This window comes from Dermacentor albipictus, chromosome 4 (assembly GCF_038994185.2).
Source record: "Dermacentor albipictus isolate Rhodes 1998 colony chromosome 4, USDA_Dalb.pri_finalv2, whole genome shotgun sequence".
Lineage (NCBI taxonomy): Eukaryota > Metazoa > Arthropoda > Arachnida > Ixodida > Ixodidae > Dermacentor > Dermacentor albipictus.
This window is the reverse complement of record NC_091824.1, coordinates 118,467,032-118,479,797: the sequence shown is the minus strand read 5'-3', so window position 1 is coordinate 118,479,797 and position 12,766 is coordinate 118,467,032.

The window sequence follows — 12,766 nt, the reverse complement described above, 5'->3', positions numbered from 1 at the left end:
TCTAAATGAACGGCGACCGACACGAAATCGGGGTTCAGAGGGGGAGGGGGGGGGGCGTGCAGGAAAGGTTTTGGGATGGGGCCGCTGCTCTCACAGGAGACCGCATCACCATACACGTATAGTAGGCCTGTTCGGCGAAGACCTGCCTTCTCTTTATTTGTGTAGGCCCGGCTCGTTTCGCATCTGTTTTGCATAACGCGCGCCCGTGGAAACAATAGTGGTCACCCGTTCCCCGCTCAACCGACGCCATTCCCCTCGTTCTTTCTTTCTTTTTTCTTTTTTATAATGTGGTTCCCCTCATGCACGGTCCGTTAGCTCCAGCGGGTTCAGAGTGTCCAAATTGCAGGGGGAATGGAGCAAGCTCGAAAGGGCTTCCATAAGAGCGCCCAACTCTTTGTTAGCTTGTTTCGTGTGTGCGTTGCGATGGGGCTCGTTTCCGCGCGATATGGCATGTAAGAATGAAGCTTCCCGGGAGTTTCTATAATGCGCAGCAATCTACATTTTGTTTCATAGTGAATCCATGAGCAGCGCCTAAGGTGCTCTCTGCTATACGCGTTCGCGACAATGAAGTGGCGGTTAAGATACCTTTTCATGGCTTCGCACACCTATAATATGATCCAGCCTGCAAGTATTGCGAATAAAAATGCAGTTGTTCAGCGGCAGTTGCTACTTCCAAGTAATTGCATCAGCAGGTCTCCTGGTGTAACCTGTTGATACAGACCGTAAAACGCGCAAATGCGTATAGTGCGCGTGCTCCCCGGGGTGCATGTACAATATAGTTACAGGAATTCGATTCTTACGCTTTCCATGCTTTGAACTGCACCAATTAGTTCAGACAAGAATAACGAGGTATCTTACAGGTAACATGTACGCTTACATCTGATGTTGTAATCATCGCGACGCAAACTTTTTGTGAGACGCCTATCAAACTGATTACAAGCAATGTGAATGCAAAGAGATAGATCACAGGAACATTTAATGAATGCCACAGAGATACGGCATGGCCGGAGACGCGGAGACACCTTCAAGTGCGTTCGCATGCTTTCTGAGGAGATAGTGACACTAAACCGTATCGTAAGGCACGTGAAGTTGAAAGAAAAAGAAGCTTTAGACATTGCAAGATGCTATTCGTACTACTTGCGCTAAGTAACTATATCTACGAGACTAAAGCGCCCCACCCATTTGTCCGTGCGTTTCTTGTCTCTGTGAAGTGCGCTGAGTAAGCACTTCAAATGACCAACAACCAGCTCACCGCCTTCGTCGCACTTAAGACGTGCCGTACAGATGTAGAATATGTGCATACCTTATAGACCCACCCTCGCCAAAGGCATACATGATATAGCATACATAAAGCCTACAACCGTGCACTGTGAAGACAAACATGCTGAGTCGAACAAAGGGCGACGTTAATGCCCTGAGACTTGAGCGCGCATCCTGAATGTCAGTGAATGAAGCGGCACGTTGCAATCTGAAGTACACTACAAATGAGCTTGCCTTTAGAGACTTGTGCAAGAAAATGCCTGGTACATTTAATGCTCAACTTTCACATTGCAGAACTGTACTTATTATGCCATGGCAATCCGTGGAATGTTTCCTTGTCGTGCAGCCATCGTGCAGCCATCATGCAGCCGGTTTCTTCAATTGTAAAATAATGAGTGCAATAGGTGAAATAAATAAATTATACTGATAAAGGAATTTGGCAAACAGTCCTTCCTGTATGCAGATTTTCTGCTTTCTTTGAGAGATTTTTGCAAAATTCTTACGCTCTTCCCAGACACTCCCTACAGTTTAGTTTTGCTTATTTGCACCGTCTGCATGGTATTTTTTTTCAGTGACTGCGTCTAAATTCCAATGCTGCTTGGATCTTCGCGCTTGCCTTGTTCGTTTGATACTGAAGGGAAGTACACTTAGTCAAGATAAGACGGGTCGTTTCTCTGGCTTGCGTAAAGTGGTGGCATATAACAATGATTGTCAGTGCCATACCCTTTGAAATGGGGTGGCGAGAAATAATCCCTTAGCTTGCTGCAGCTGATTAGGCTTTACTATATCTATTGCAATATAGCATTTTGCCTGCCTTGATCTTGTAATGTTACCTACATCTAGATAACGACCCCGGCTCTATCTTTATCCTGCAATTTGTTTTCGCTAAAACTCCAAACGTCGCCTGCTTATCTCTACCGCCAAATGACACTCCGATCAGCTCTGAACCGTAGTGCTTCTGGAAGCTGGATGTTCCCTGTGGTCCTGGCTGCATGAATATACTGGCAATTCATTACAATTTGTTGAATCGTCTCCGGATAATTTTCTGCAGCCGTCACATGCCCCATTCTATTGCGCATGTTTACTCCAGTAAGTTTTTGTCCTCAGGCCTCAAACAGCAGGACACATCACTCTGAATTATTGTACAAATGTTATTTGCCAATTTCTTACTCGAATTCTGTCTAAACCTCCCCAGAAATTAATCCAACTACCTTAGCAATTGCTGTAAAATTGCTTTCAACTAAAGTGTAAGGAACTCTTCATTTTTTCTGATACCTACCAGCAGCAATTAGACTTCGAAAGCACGTTAATAAATTGTGCACATATGCTAACTTATTCGAGCATTCTCCACCTTGCAAAGAGACTCAACGCTATGTGCGTTTGGAGAGAGACAAATATGCAGTGTTTAATGATGAGAGGCAACATCGTGTATGTTGGCAACATGCGCGCAGTTGTACAAATAGACGCACTCTATAAGCAACTACTACACACTAAACTGGAGCCAGATAAGGATTTTAACCCACACGTAATCACCGAGTGCATCTTTAGCCTCACCCTTGGCAACGCGCTGCTACCGCAGGTAATAGACGGTTCATTAACACGATGAGTCCAATCGTGACAGCCAGCACAATATATCTGCGCGCGGGGACGGGATGGTCGATACTTGCGAATGCGAACACAGGATAATTATGGCCGCCGTCCCGCCCACCTGATGATTTATGGGGCACAGAAAACCCATCAAGCAGGCTTAACAGCGTTGTGGGTTCTTTTTTTTTTCTAACGAAGGATAAATCCTTGTTATGCTCGAAAAAAGCACTGGCTCGCGCACCATATATCAAATATCTCGGCCTAAGCCCGAATCGAGAAGAAACGATTAGCAGGGGAGCGAAAAAAAAAAAAGTGAGGCGCGTCTGGGTGAACGTCTCTTACGTTGAACGTCTCAAAATAAGAGCCGTGCTGACTTTATTAGCGGTCATTATCCGCGATTAAATCTGTGATGCTCAGCCCCCGACCAAGCACCTCCGTCGGAAGCGACACAGCCGAATGGATGAACTGTGGAGTTTCCTGCAAAATTTACTAGCCAGAACTTTGGCGCTAGTGTCTATGGCAGCCGGGAATGATGGTAAGAGCTTAGGTGCGATCGTTAGTGCATAGGTTTGCCTAAACCTTGTCATTCTGGCTTCAGACGTCCTTTTGAGGAGACTGTTCGTTTGAACAATGAGCCGTAATTTTCCGTGTTCGCGCTGTGTTATTGCCTTCAGCGTATAAAAATACATGGTTGCTTCGTAACGTATAAGTATCCGTCGTGGTTACATAGTGGCTCTGACGTCAAATCAAATTCAGCCCGCCGAGGTCGCTTTTCCATGTGGGCGAAGTGCAAAAAAAAGAAAAGAACGCACGTTTAAGGGGCATTGGGCGCACGTTAGAATATTCCAGGTGGTCAAAATTAATCCGGAATCCTCATAATATATAATAAAACGGGAGCTTATAGCGAGATATCGGTTTTGGCAGGCAAAACCCCAGAAATTATTATTATTACTACGATCGTAATGTAGGTCGATAAAGGCAGATAAAGCGCAGTAAATAAAGTCGCAAGAACGTTTTAGTCCACAAGCGCGAAGATCAGACAAATCCATGTTCGACATGTTAGCTGAACGGGCGGATCGATGGACGGACGGACGGACGGACGGACGGACGGACGGACGGACGGACGGACGGACGGACGGACGGATGGATGGATGGATGGATGGATGGATGGATGGATGGATGGATGGATGGATGGATGGATGGATGGATGGATGGATGGATGGATGGATGGATGGATTCTGTGAGCGTCCCCTTTGAAACGGGACGGAGGGTTGCGCCACCAAGCTATTTTTCTTTTTCTTTTTTTTTGGCCCAATGTACAAATAATTCCCAGCATCAAACTTTTGAACCACTACTGGGAACTTTGTTTTAATACGCCTCCGTTGTGTGCGGTCTACCTTCTCTTATGCCACCAAACCTTCAATCGGTTCTTACTAATCTCTATGGCGGACATGTTTACTTTTTGCCTGCTTTTCCTGAACCCAAGGGCTTCAAGGAGGCCAGAAGAGCCCAAACTGACAGCTGGGTAGATATCGTCACATTCTAATAAAACATGATCCATAGTTTCCCTAGCTTTACCTCCGCAAGCACAAACTTCTTCCTTGGTGTACCTCGCTTCATCACTACACATTCTATGGCATATTGATCTTGCTTCAAGAAGTAAGGAGCTTCCCTTTGAGTTATTATACATTGTTTCATACCTTATTTTTTTTGCTCTTAGGTAGTTACTCATAGCAGGTTTCTTTTCCATTGCCGCTGCACATGAGATTGTCCCAGCCTCTCTGACTTTGCGTTTGGTGTACTTTTTCACCATGTCGCCTACTATACTGGTCGCATACCTGCTGGTAAGCTTCCTAGTTCTTTTCCTCCATTGTAAGTCATGGTTATTTATGTGCAAATATCTCAGTCCTTCTTCAATGTCAATTTTACTCTCAGCTTCCGTCCCTTCAAAACTTGTCCAGCCCATATCACCCTGCACAGTTTCATTAGTAGTCTTCCCGTGAGCGCCCAACGCGGGCCGTACCACTGACCTTTGGTTGACATCGAGGCCTGATTGTACCCCTGACTTCAAGCAAACAACCGTGTTTCCAAATTTAGTCCTGGAGCCATTACATCTTTCCACATACTCCGGAGCATCTCCTGCCCATTGTATCCCTATAGCGCTCTACGTTTCATTACGGCCGCATTTATCTTTCCTTTTGCTATTATTGTTTTTCCTGTGTCTCCAGATATATGTCGCCTTCGTTTATCCATTGACAGATGTGTTTGCATCTTTTTTTTACCCGAGGTATTTTCTGGCCCTGTATTAACACTGTCTGTTCACCGTTTCTATTGAATACCATAAAAGCTGATTTTCTAGCGCTAAAGTTTGATCATAAATTCTCACCTTCTTGTCCACAGATGTCAGCCAGACGTTTCATATCACTTTGCTTGATAGCAAGCGACACAATGTAGTCCGCATAAAACAATCCTGGAAGCGGCTGCTCTACTATGGTGCCCGCCTGTTTGTATGAGAGATTTAATCGGCTATTGCTCCCCTTCTAGCTCCCTTTCCATCCTTACCATGTACTGGAGCGGGAATAGAGGACACCCCTGTCTCGGTCCCTAGGTTGGCGATATCAACTTTCTCCTTGCTCCTCATCCCTTCCCATTCAATGCAAGCCGTATTTTCTCGGTAAATCTCCATCAAAAGCTGTATACAGTCGTTTGCTGTACCTTCGACCTCGAGAACATCGATCCCACAAAAGGTTGCGGTCTATGTTGTCGTACGCTCCGGTAATGTCCAAAAAGCCCCATGTAAAGGTCTCCTTACCTCCATGGCTATTCCAGTACACTGAGTAAGAACAAATCATCTAGACGCCTACTGATTCTGAAGCCATTATGAAGTTCTCCTAAAATGTCATTATGTTCTGCCCATACTTGCAGATTTAATTTAATCGCCTGAGTTGCTAACCAGTATATTACCGATGTAATGGTCAACAGTCTATATGAGTGGATTCCATCTTTTTTTCCCTTAACAAATAAAATTCATTCTACTTTGTCGCCAACAGTTTGGTATTCGCCTATCTTGTAAGCTTTGTTCTGCTGCTTTCAACAGAGCTTCCATATTATTGGTCCTATAGTTCCGTCAGCATAACGGGAACCACGTCTAATCCTGTGGCCGTGCGTTTAGGAATACTCTCTTCAGCTTTATTCCAGCTCAAATTTCTCAGCACCAGCTCGTTTTTCATCTGATTCTCGTGGTTGATATTTTTTTTTCTTCTCAGAAACTACGTCATCATTGCCTCGAAATGATTCGGCTACTATTTATTTCCGAGTCCCCTTCCAGTTTGTTTCCATCTTCGTCTAGGATATGAGCTGCACGACCGCAGTGCCAGAGCTCCACATATAGTAATAATACAGAAAACTCTACGGGGTAAACCTCGCCATTGCGCATTGCGAGAAATGCGGGCTTCTCACCTCGGCGTGTTTAAAGATCGGGAGCCCGTTAGTTGACCCGCCACCATATGAGTGCACAAGAAATCATGAAAATGGAAAGGGCGAACAGTGGCCCTCTGATGGCAACTGACAGTGGCCTTTTTAAGGGCGACTGGCTTGTGTTCGGGTCATCATAATTCCTGCCATTCGCGTCATAATGTTAAGCACTCATTCCACTTACTCGATTGCTTCATAACACAGGGAAACATCCAGCCATGTCAATCTGGACTTAAGATGAAAAAATGGCGATGCTGATTATGCTTGCTTTAGTTCAAGAACAAGGCGCATTAGGCAATTTATTTTGTAATGCCGATACACGCGTGAATTCTTGCTTAGGTTTCTCTGCATTTTTTTTTGTTCTCTTGATTCCTTTCGTTTTTACTGCAATTGATTTCAAGGCAATCTCTCAAAAATTCATGAAGTCCAGGCCTGTTTGATGAGTACGATGACCATACTCTTCACTTTAACCCTGCGTCAACTGCAGCCGTTACTGTTTCGCAACTATTTTGTCCCATAAATCCAAACATTACGATACGCGTATGACTAGAAGTTCCCGCACCGTTTTCTTCGTCGTAGTTGAAGAATATCTCAACAGATAACGAACTAGCAACTAACCGCTTCGAATTAAAAATAATAATAATAAAAGTAAAGAAGATTCGAATGCAAATGAACGCGCCGGTATACCCTGGTCCCCACGATTGTAGACAATAGATACGCTAGAGGCCAAGGAGAATAAACAAGAAAAAATAAACGAGGACCATTTCATGTCCCGTTTCGGCTACGTCTACGATATTTTCACCGCTTGTTTTCCTCTTCGGAAACAAAGGCTTCGACTGAGCAACGCGGCTTCTTTCGCACTGAACAATCAACACGATCGATCGCCCCGGTAGGGACCAATCAGCGGAAGAGGAAAGTGCGAGAGCGAGCTACGCGCAGCAGCGCGTGCCCCGTTCCTGCAAATCACGCGCGTACGTATAAAGTCACCGTCGTGCGTACTGGCGCGCATGCACATACAAGCATGCCCCGCCGCCGACAAGACGGATGCGCGAGCTGCAGCTCGCATGCACGTATAAACATGCGTGCGTGAGTGCGCGCACGTATCTGCACGCGCGCGGCGGTTGCGAACGCGTCGGAGCCGCGCAACGGAAGCATCGCTCGCCGTCGCTGCGTTTTCTCGCGTGCGCACTCCACGGTATGCAGATGCAATGCATCCAGACTCCGCGCACTTTCTTCGGTCGGCCGACGAGGCGTTCTGTTTGTCTTGATACGCGCTCGGCTGTGAATCACGCCGCCGTGCACGGTTGCCGTCGGCGCCGCCCAACTCGTCTACTTCCAACGCGTGTAAGAATCGATCGCACGACACCCATAGCGCGTGCAAGTCGCGCCGCCGTTCGCAGTGTTCCGCGCGGTGGAAGCGCGAGGAGTGCACGCTCACGTGCAAATGCTTGTTCTCGCGCACGCGGTAGACAGCGGAGGGCGATGCACTTGACTCCTCGTTTGTGCTTCTCTGACGGGCGCGGTAGATCGATTGGTGGCGCGTGGCAGTGTTTTCCTATATTCCTGACTGTGAAGCGCATCACGCATGAAAATCACCCGTAGTAGTGATCACAGCAAGAGCTAGGTACACGCGAGCCGCAACCACTGCACTTCCCTGAGGGCCATCTGCGTTGTCAGAAGTTATATATATAGGAATGAACCAACTTAACATGTTAACTTTGTTGCAAGTACTTGCCAACATGCCTGTTCATCGGTAGTATGCGGGACAAAAGCTTCACAACAATAGTAAAAGTACGGCCGGTATAGTGTAAGAATTCCTTTCCCTGAATTTTATCTATTTCTTATTAACCACCGCTTACGGCCACCCGATGCTGGAATAGAATTGATGCATTTTCCCACCCTACAGTAATTCGTAATAGCGCGACTTTCGGCAGTATGCCTGTACCCAGCAGTTCAGTGGTCACACCGGTTACTATAACTTGAAGCATGAAGCTGCAACTAGGTGGCTCACGATATAAAATTCGAGCTAACTGAGGGCAAGACACACAAAAAAACCTCCAAATGGACAAAGATGCTAGTGTCACAGCGTTGTTGGCGGGCTCCGCTGCTTCTTTGTGCGTGTATATTCCCGTCAGCAGGCCGTATACCTGTTGAAACTTGGAGAATCCAGGGTTTAAATGGGTGCCGAGTACAACTACGCACTTCCGAGGCTTTTTGAACCCTTACAATAGTGCTATGTTCGCGCAGGTACCCTCGCCACCACCCCGTAATTCCGCAGGCTCTTTTCAACTACTGCATGCTGTTTGTGATTCGGGGGAGCAAGTGAGAGAACATCCTTTATCAACAACAGCCGCAGAGCTCAAGGAAATGTATCTCGATGAAGGGAGAACTCTAACGACAAGACTCAAGGCTACTCAGACGATGCTGTTCAATCGAATCGCTGATTCGCTTTAACAGATCGTTGTCTCCATTGTATACATTGAATACAGTCTCTATCTTTCCTCACCTGTGAACTTGAGCTTCGTTCGCCTTGTCATACACCCGTTGCCTTCGCAGTCCTGTACGAAGGTATGTACACTGCGTTTCTGTAGTATACGTTGGCTTGATTGTGTATCGTAAAGCAGTGGCTGAGGCAGTAATCTCTATGGCTAATGTTTCTGGTAAAGCTGGACTCACACGACGAGACTCTTCTGAATTCCACGGACGAGTGCGACGTCCCTGAGCTGCAACGAATCGCAGGGCTTTCTTGTGTGCATCGTGATTCGGCGGCACGGAGCCACGTGATGCTAGTTCACAGAGTGAACTAGATTTCTGTCCCTTCGTGTGAATACACTGTAGCTTAAATGGACACTAAGAAAAAACGTTAAGATGAGCTAGATTGAAGGATTAGGTTTCTGTAGTAACGTAGTGAAAACATAGTTTCTGTAAGTGAGAAAATGACGAAAACGGAATATCAAAGCGGCGCCATTTTTCGACTACGTACGCTTCTCAGGTGACGTCAGGCCCTGGTTGATTTACAAGGAGTGACACAGAGAGAGGTCACCTGGGGATTACGTCAACTAGCCTGCTTTGGCAATGGCGATTCAATTAGAAAACTATGACAGACTTCTAGACGAATAATCTATCGATTTAACTAAAGAAAGGTGCGCGCAAGGACTGCATGGCATTCCATCTAAGGCATTCGCTCTGGCCGTCCTGCCAACATATGCGGGACCCTGTACGTTCATCGACTGTGCACAGTGTCGTATCAGGGGACGTCCTCCGTAACAATAACTACAGAAAATGCGGTTATCCGTGTACCAGCAACGAACAAACAACAGTATGAGACCACCAACCGAAATTAAGTCCTATAGCTACACCATTGGCAGTGTAGTACGTCGACAGTGCTGTGCACGAAAGACAAGGAAATATAGCATGCCCACGGAGTGTCCAGGGGCAGCTTGGACGAACATTTAATAACGAAAATAATTGCAAATTTACGATAAGAACTGGTTCTTAAATGTTCCATAGACAACGCCTAGTCCGCACAAGAATGCGTCCTTAAATTCATTATTATTTTCCTTATTAAAGGTTTCTTACAAGCCGCCCCAAGGTTAATAAAAGGCGGGTTATTTCTAAATCTATAGTTCGTTCTCTCTATGCATTTTTTTTTCTTTTACAGAAGAGCGCTGTGCGGCCTTCACGTTTCGTTACCGAACCGTATATGGACAGTTATCAGCGCCATCGTAAGTTCGTAACCGCACACGGAAGTCTCTATATATGCTCAACGCAAGGCATGTCCGTGCGCGATGTATTGAAGATACATACAGATACAGATATTGAAGAAGCGGAAGAGCTAGGGGTACGGTTGTACGCGAAGGTCACAGTTTTCATCACTGCGGGAGTTCGTGTGAGATAAGAAGTTCGGATACACGTTTCATAGAACAGGCTGCATTCTTGTCTCGTCTACCAGCCCGTTAGCATTCACCTAACGTGTTGGCGCCGCAAGTTATACGCGACGTAGCTGTGCTATAGATGTCTGTTGCTTCCAAGGCCAACCTGGAAATGCAAGGTAGAGAGGCGATATCCGTGAGGACGGTGCTGCGGGTAAAACGATTCGTTAGAGATATTGCGGTTATGTCTCGCAGTTGTCGCAGCCATCCACGAAAATTTTCCACTGCCATTTCTTGCGTCTGTTACGTAGCTATGTTACGTCTACCAGTTTTCCATCCATAAGTCGCAGCGCTGACCTACGTTTTCCCTTTTTTTACCTGAATTTCTTTAGCTTCCTGAAATTAGGTAAATGTATCTTACGGGTAATACTTCATGCTAAGCAGCCACTGGGTTGCGCGAGGAAATTGCAACAAATATTTTGATGTCGTTGGGAAACACGTGGATGAACGAGGGAACTAGCAAACACAGCGAGATCGTCAGGTGGTTTACTGGATTTTAAATGCACGTTGTGCACGTTCGGGGTATAACAGGGGTGATCTTGTGAACGACGTCACCGATTCGGTGATTGCATTAAAAGGTGCCATTTTGTATTTGCGCGCGTTCGCGCTAGTATACGCTAAACTCTAAAATCTGAAATAAGTCTTGCGTCTTGCAAGTAAACATTAGAGTTGCTGTTTATGCCTCCAGATGGCATATAGAGTAACCTTAGTAAGTTTGTCATGTGTCCATAATAACCCATGCGCTGCTTTGTTATGCTAAAGATAAGGATGTGTGTGGCATGCTGTTGGTGCTATTTATTGTGCAGTAAATGAGGAACGTTTATCAATCACTCGATAAGACTTCATTGAGATATCAGAAGTTCTTGCTTCTGGAACCGCGCAATAATTGTGATACTTGAAAGTCCGACACGAGCTAGGCGTGAATTTTATGAGAAAATTCTCGTCGCAACAGTCATGCTGCGTGATTGTGAGCTAATTCCCGAGCCATGCAGTGCATTCATCATCACATGAAAGTGAGATTATTGGTGCTTATATTGTTTTCACGCCCCGGAAGAGAGGGTTGGTTGACACAAGAACATTATTCTCGTCTACGTAGACGATTCTCGTCTTACGTAGACGAGAATCGTGGAGACAAAAGTCGTTCGTGCCGCCATATACCGACAAGAAGAAACAACAGATTTTGTTGTGCGACCAGACTTGTCCGCGACCAATTTAATTGGTCCAAGGAGGGAAACGAATATAACAAGGTTTTCTTCGTGCAGCCGGAGCTTCTCTGCATAGGAAAATATGAACGTGAACCTGAACTCAGCACGAGGTGTCACACCCTACTAGGTATTCCGTCAGACATGTCCTGCGGCTCAATAACGACTTGAATGCATTGCCAGTGAACGGAGATAGTGAGCTTATATCTGCTATGAGGTCATTGATAATTGAAGGTCTACGCTTCCGTAAAGACAGTTTTGCTTTGCCTGAATGTTCCGATAAATAAGGGGAAAATTTTCAAATTGTAAGCATCTACTAAAAAAAACGGCAAACAAGAGGGAAATCCGCAATTAAGGGCAACGTCTCCTTATTGGTTGGACACACTATCACGTTAAAATTAAAGAAAAACAAAGCCATCAACTGCCTCATATGAAATAACCTATTCTTATATACCACTCAGTTTCCAACAAAAATTACTAGACGAAACTCGGGCGCTGTGATCTTTTAGCTACATAGGAAACGATGGATAGTACATGAATTTGGTCTAATCTTCGTACTCGTGGCTTGAGATGTTCTTGTGACATTATTTATTATGCTTTACGTTTTATGAATTTCCAAGCAATCATGCAGTTTTATGCAGGCGATAACGTGTCGCCTACATACATAACGGTAATGAAATGTACTTAAACTGCAATATTTTGCTGGACATGATCAATGTAAAATGTCACAAAGCCGCTTGAAGACAAAAGGACGAAATTTAGACAAATCCATGTACCGACCCCTCATTCCCATTCTGACTGATATATACTAGACAGTTTTAGCAGAGCGTTTGCTTGCGCTCCGCTCCGCACACGTTTCACGCGCACCGGTGGCTGCATAGAATGCATGGATTTCGCTTATCAGCTTGGTGGTAAAACAATTACGAAAGCATCTACACGCCCTGTGACGCACCGCTAAATCAGGTTCCCTAGCGGAACGTGGTCAGCGTCCCACGTTCCGCTGCCGCTATGTGTGCTGTGCGCATGCGCGTCAGTGTTCCCGGTAGCGTTTTGTTGAGCGCCTGCGTGCCAATTGTTGTGATAGGCCGGTCTGAGCGGAGCGGACCGTAAACGCTCTAAAACTCTCCATTGGCATCTTCTATAGACACTTGCGCCAGGGTTCACTACACTTCCCTCCCTCTTTTTTTTTTTGTAAGAAGCTATTTTACATTCCAGGCACGCCAGACAGCCGTATGTAAGGATAAATGAAGATTTCATAATATTACTTATGGGCGGTTTCAAAACAGCAGTTTGAGAGGTCAGTGCCACTAG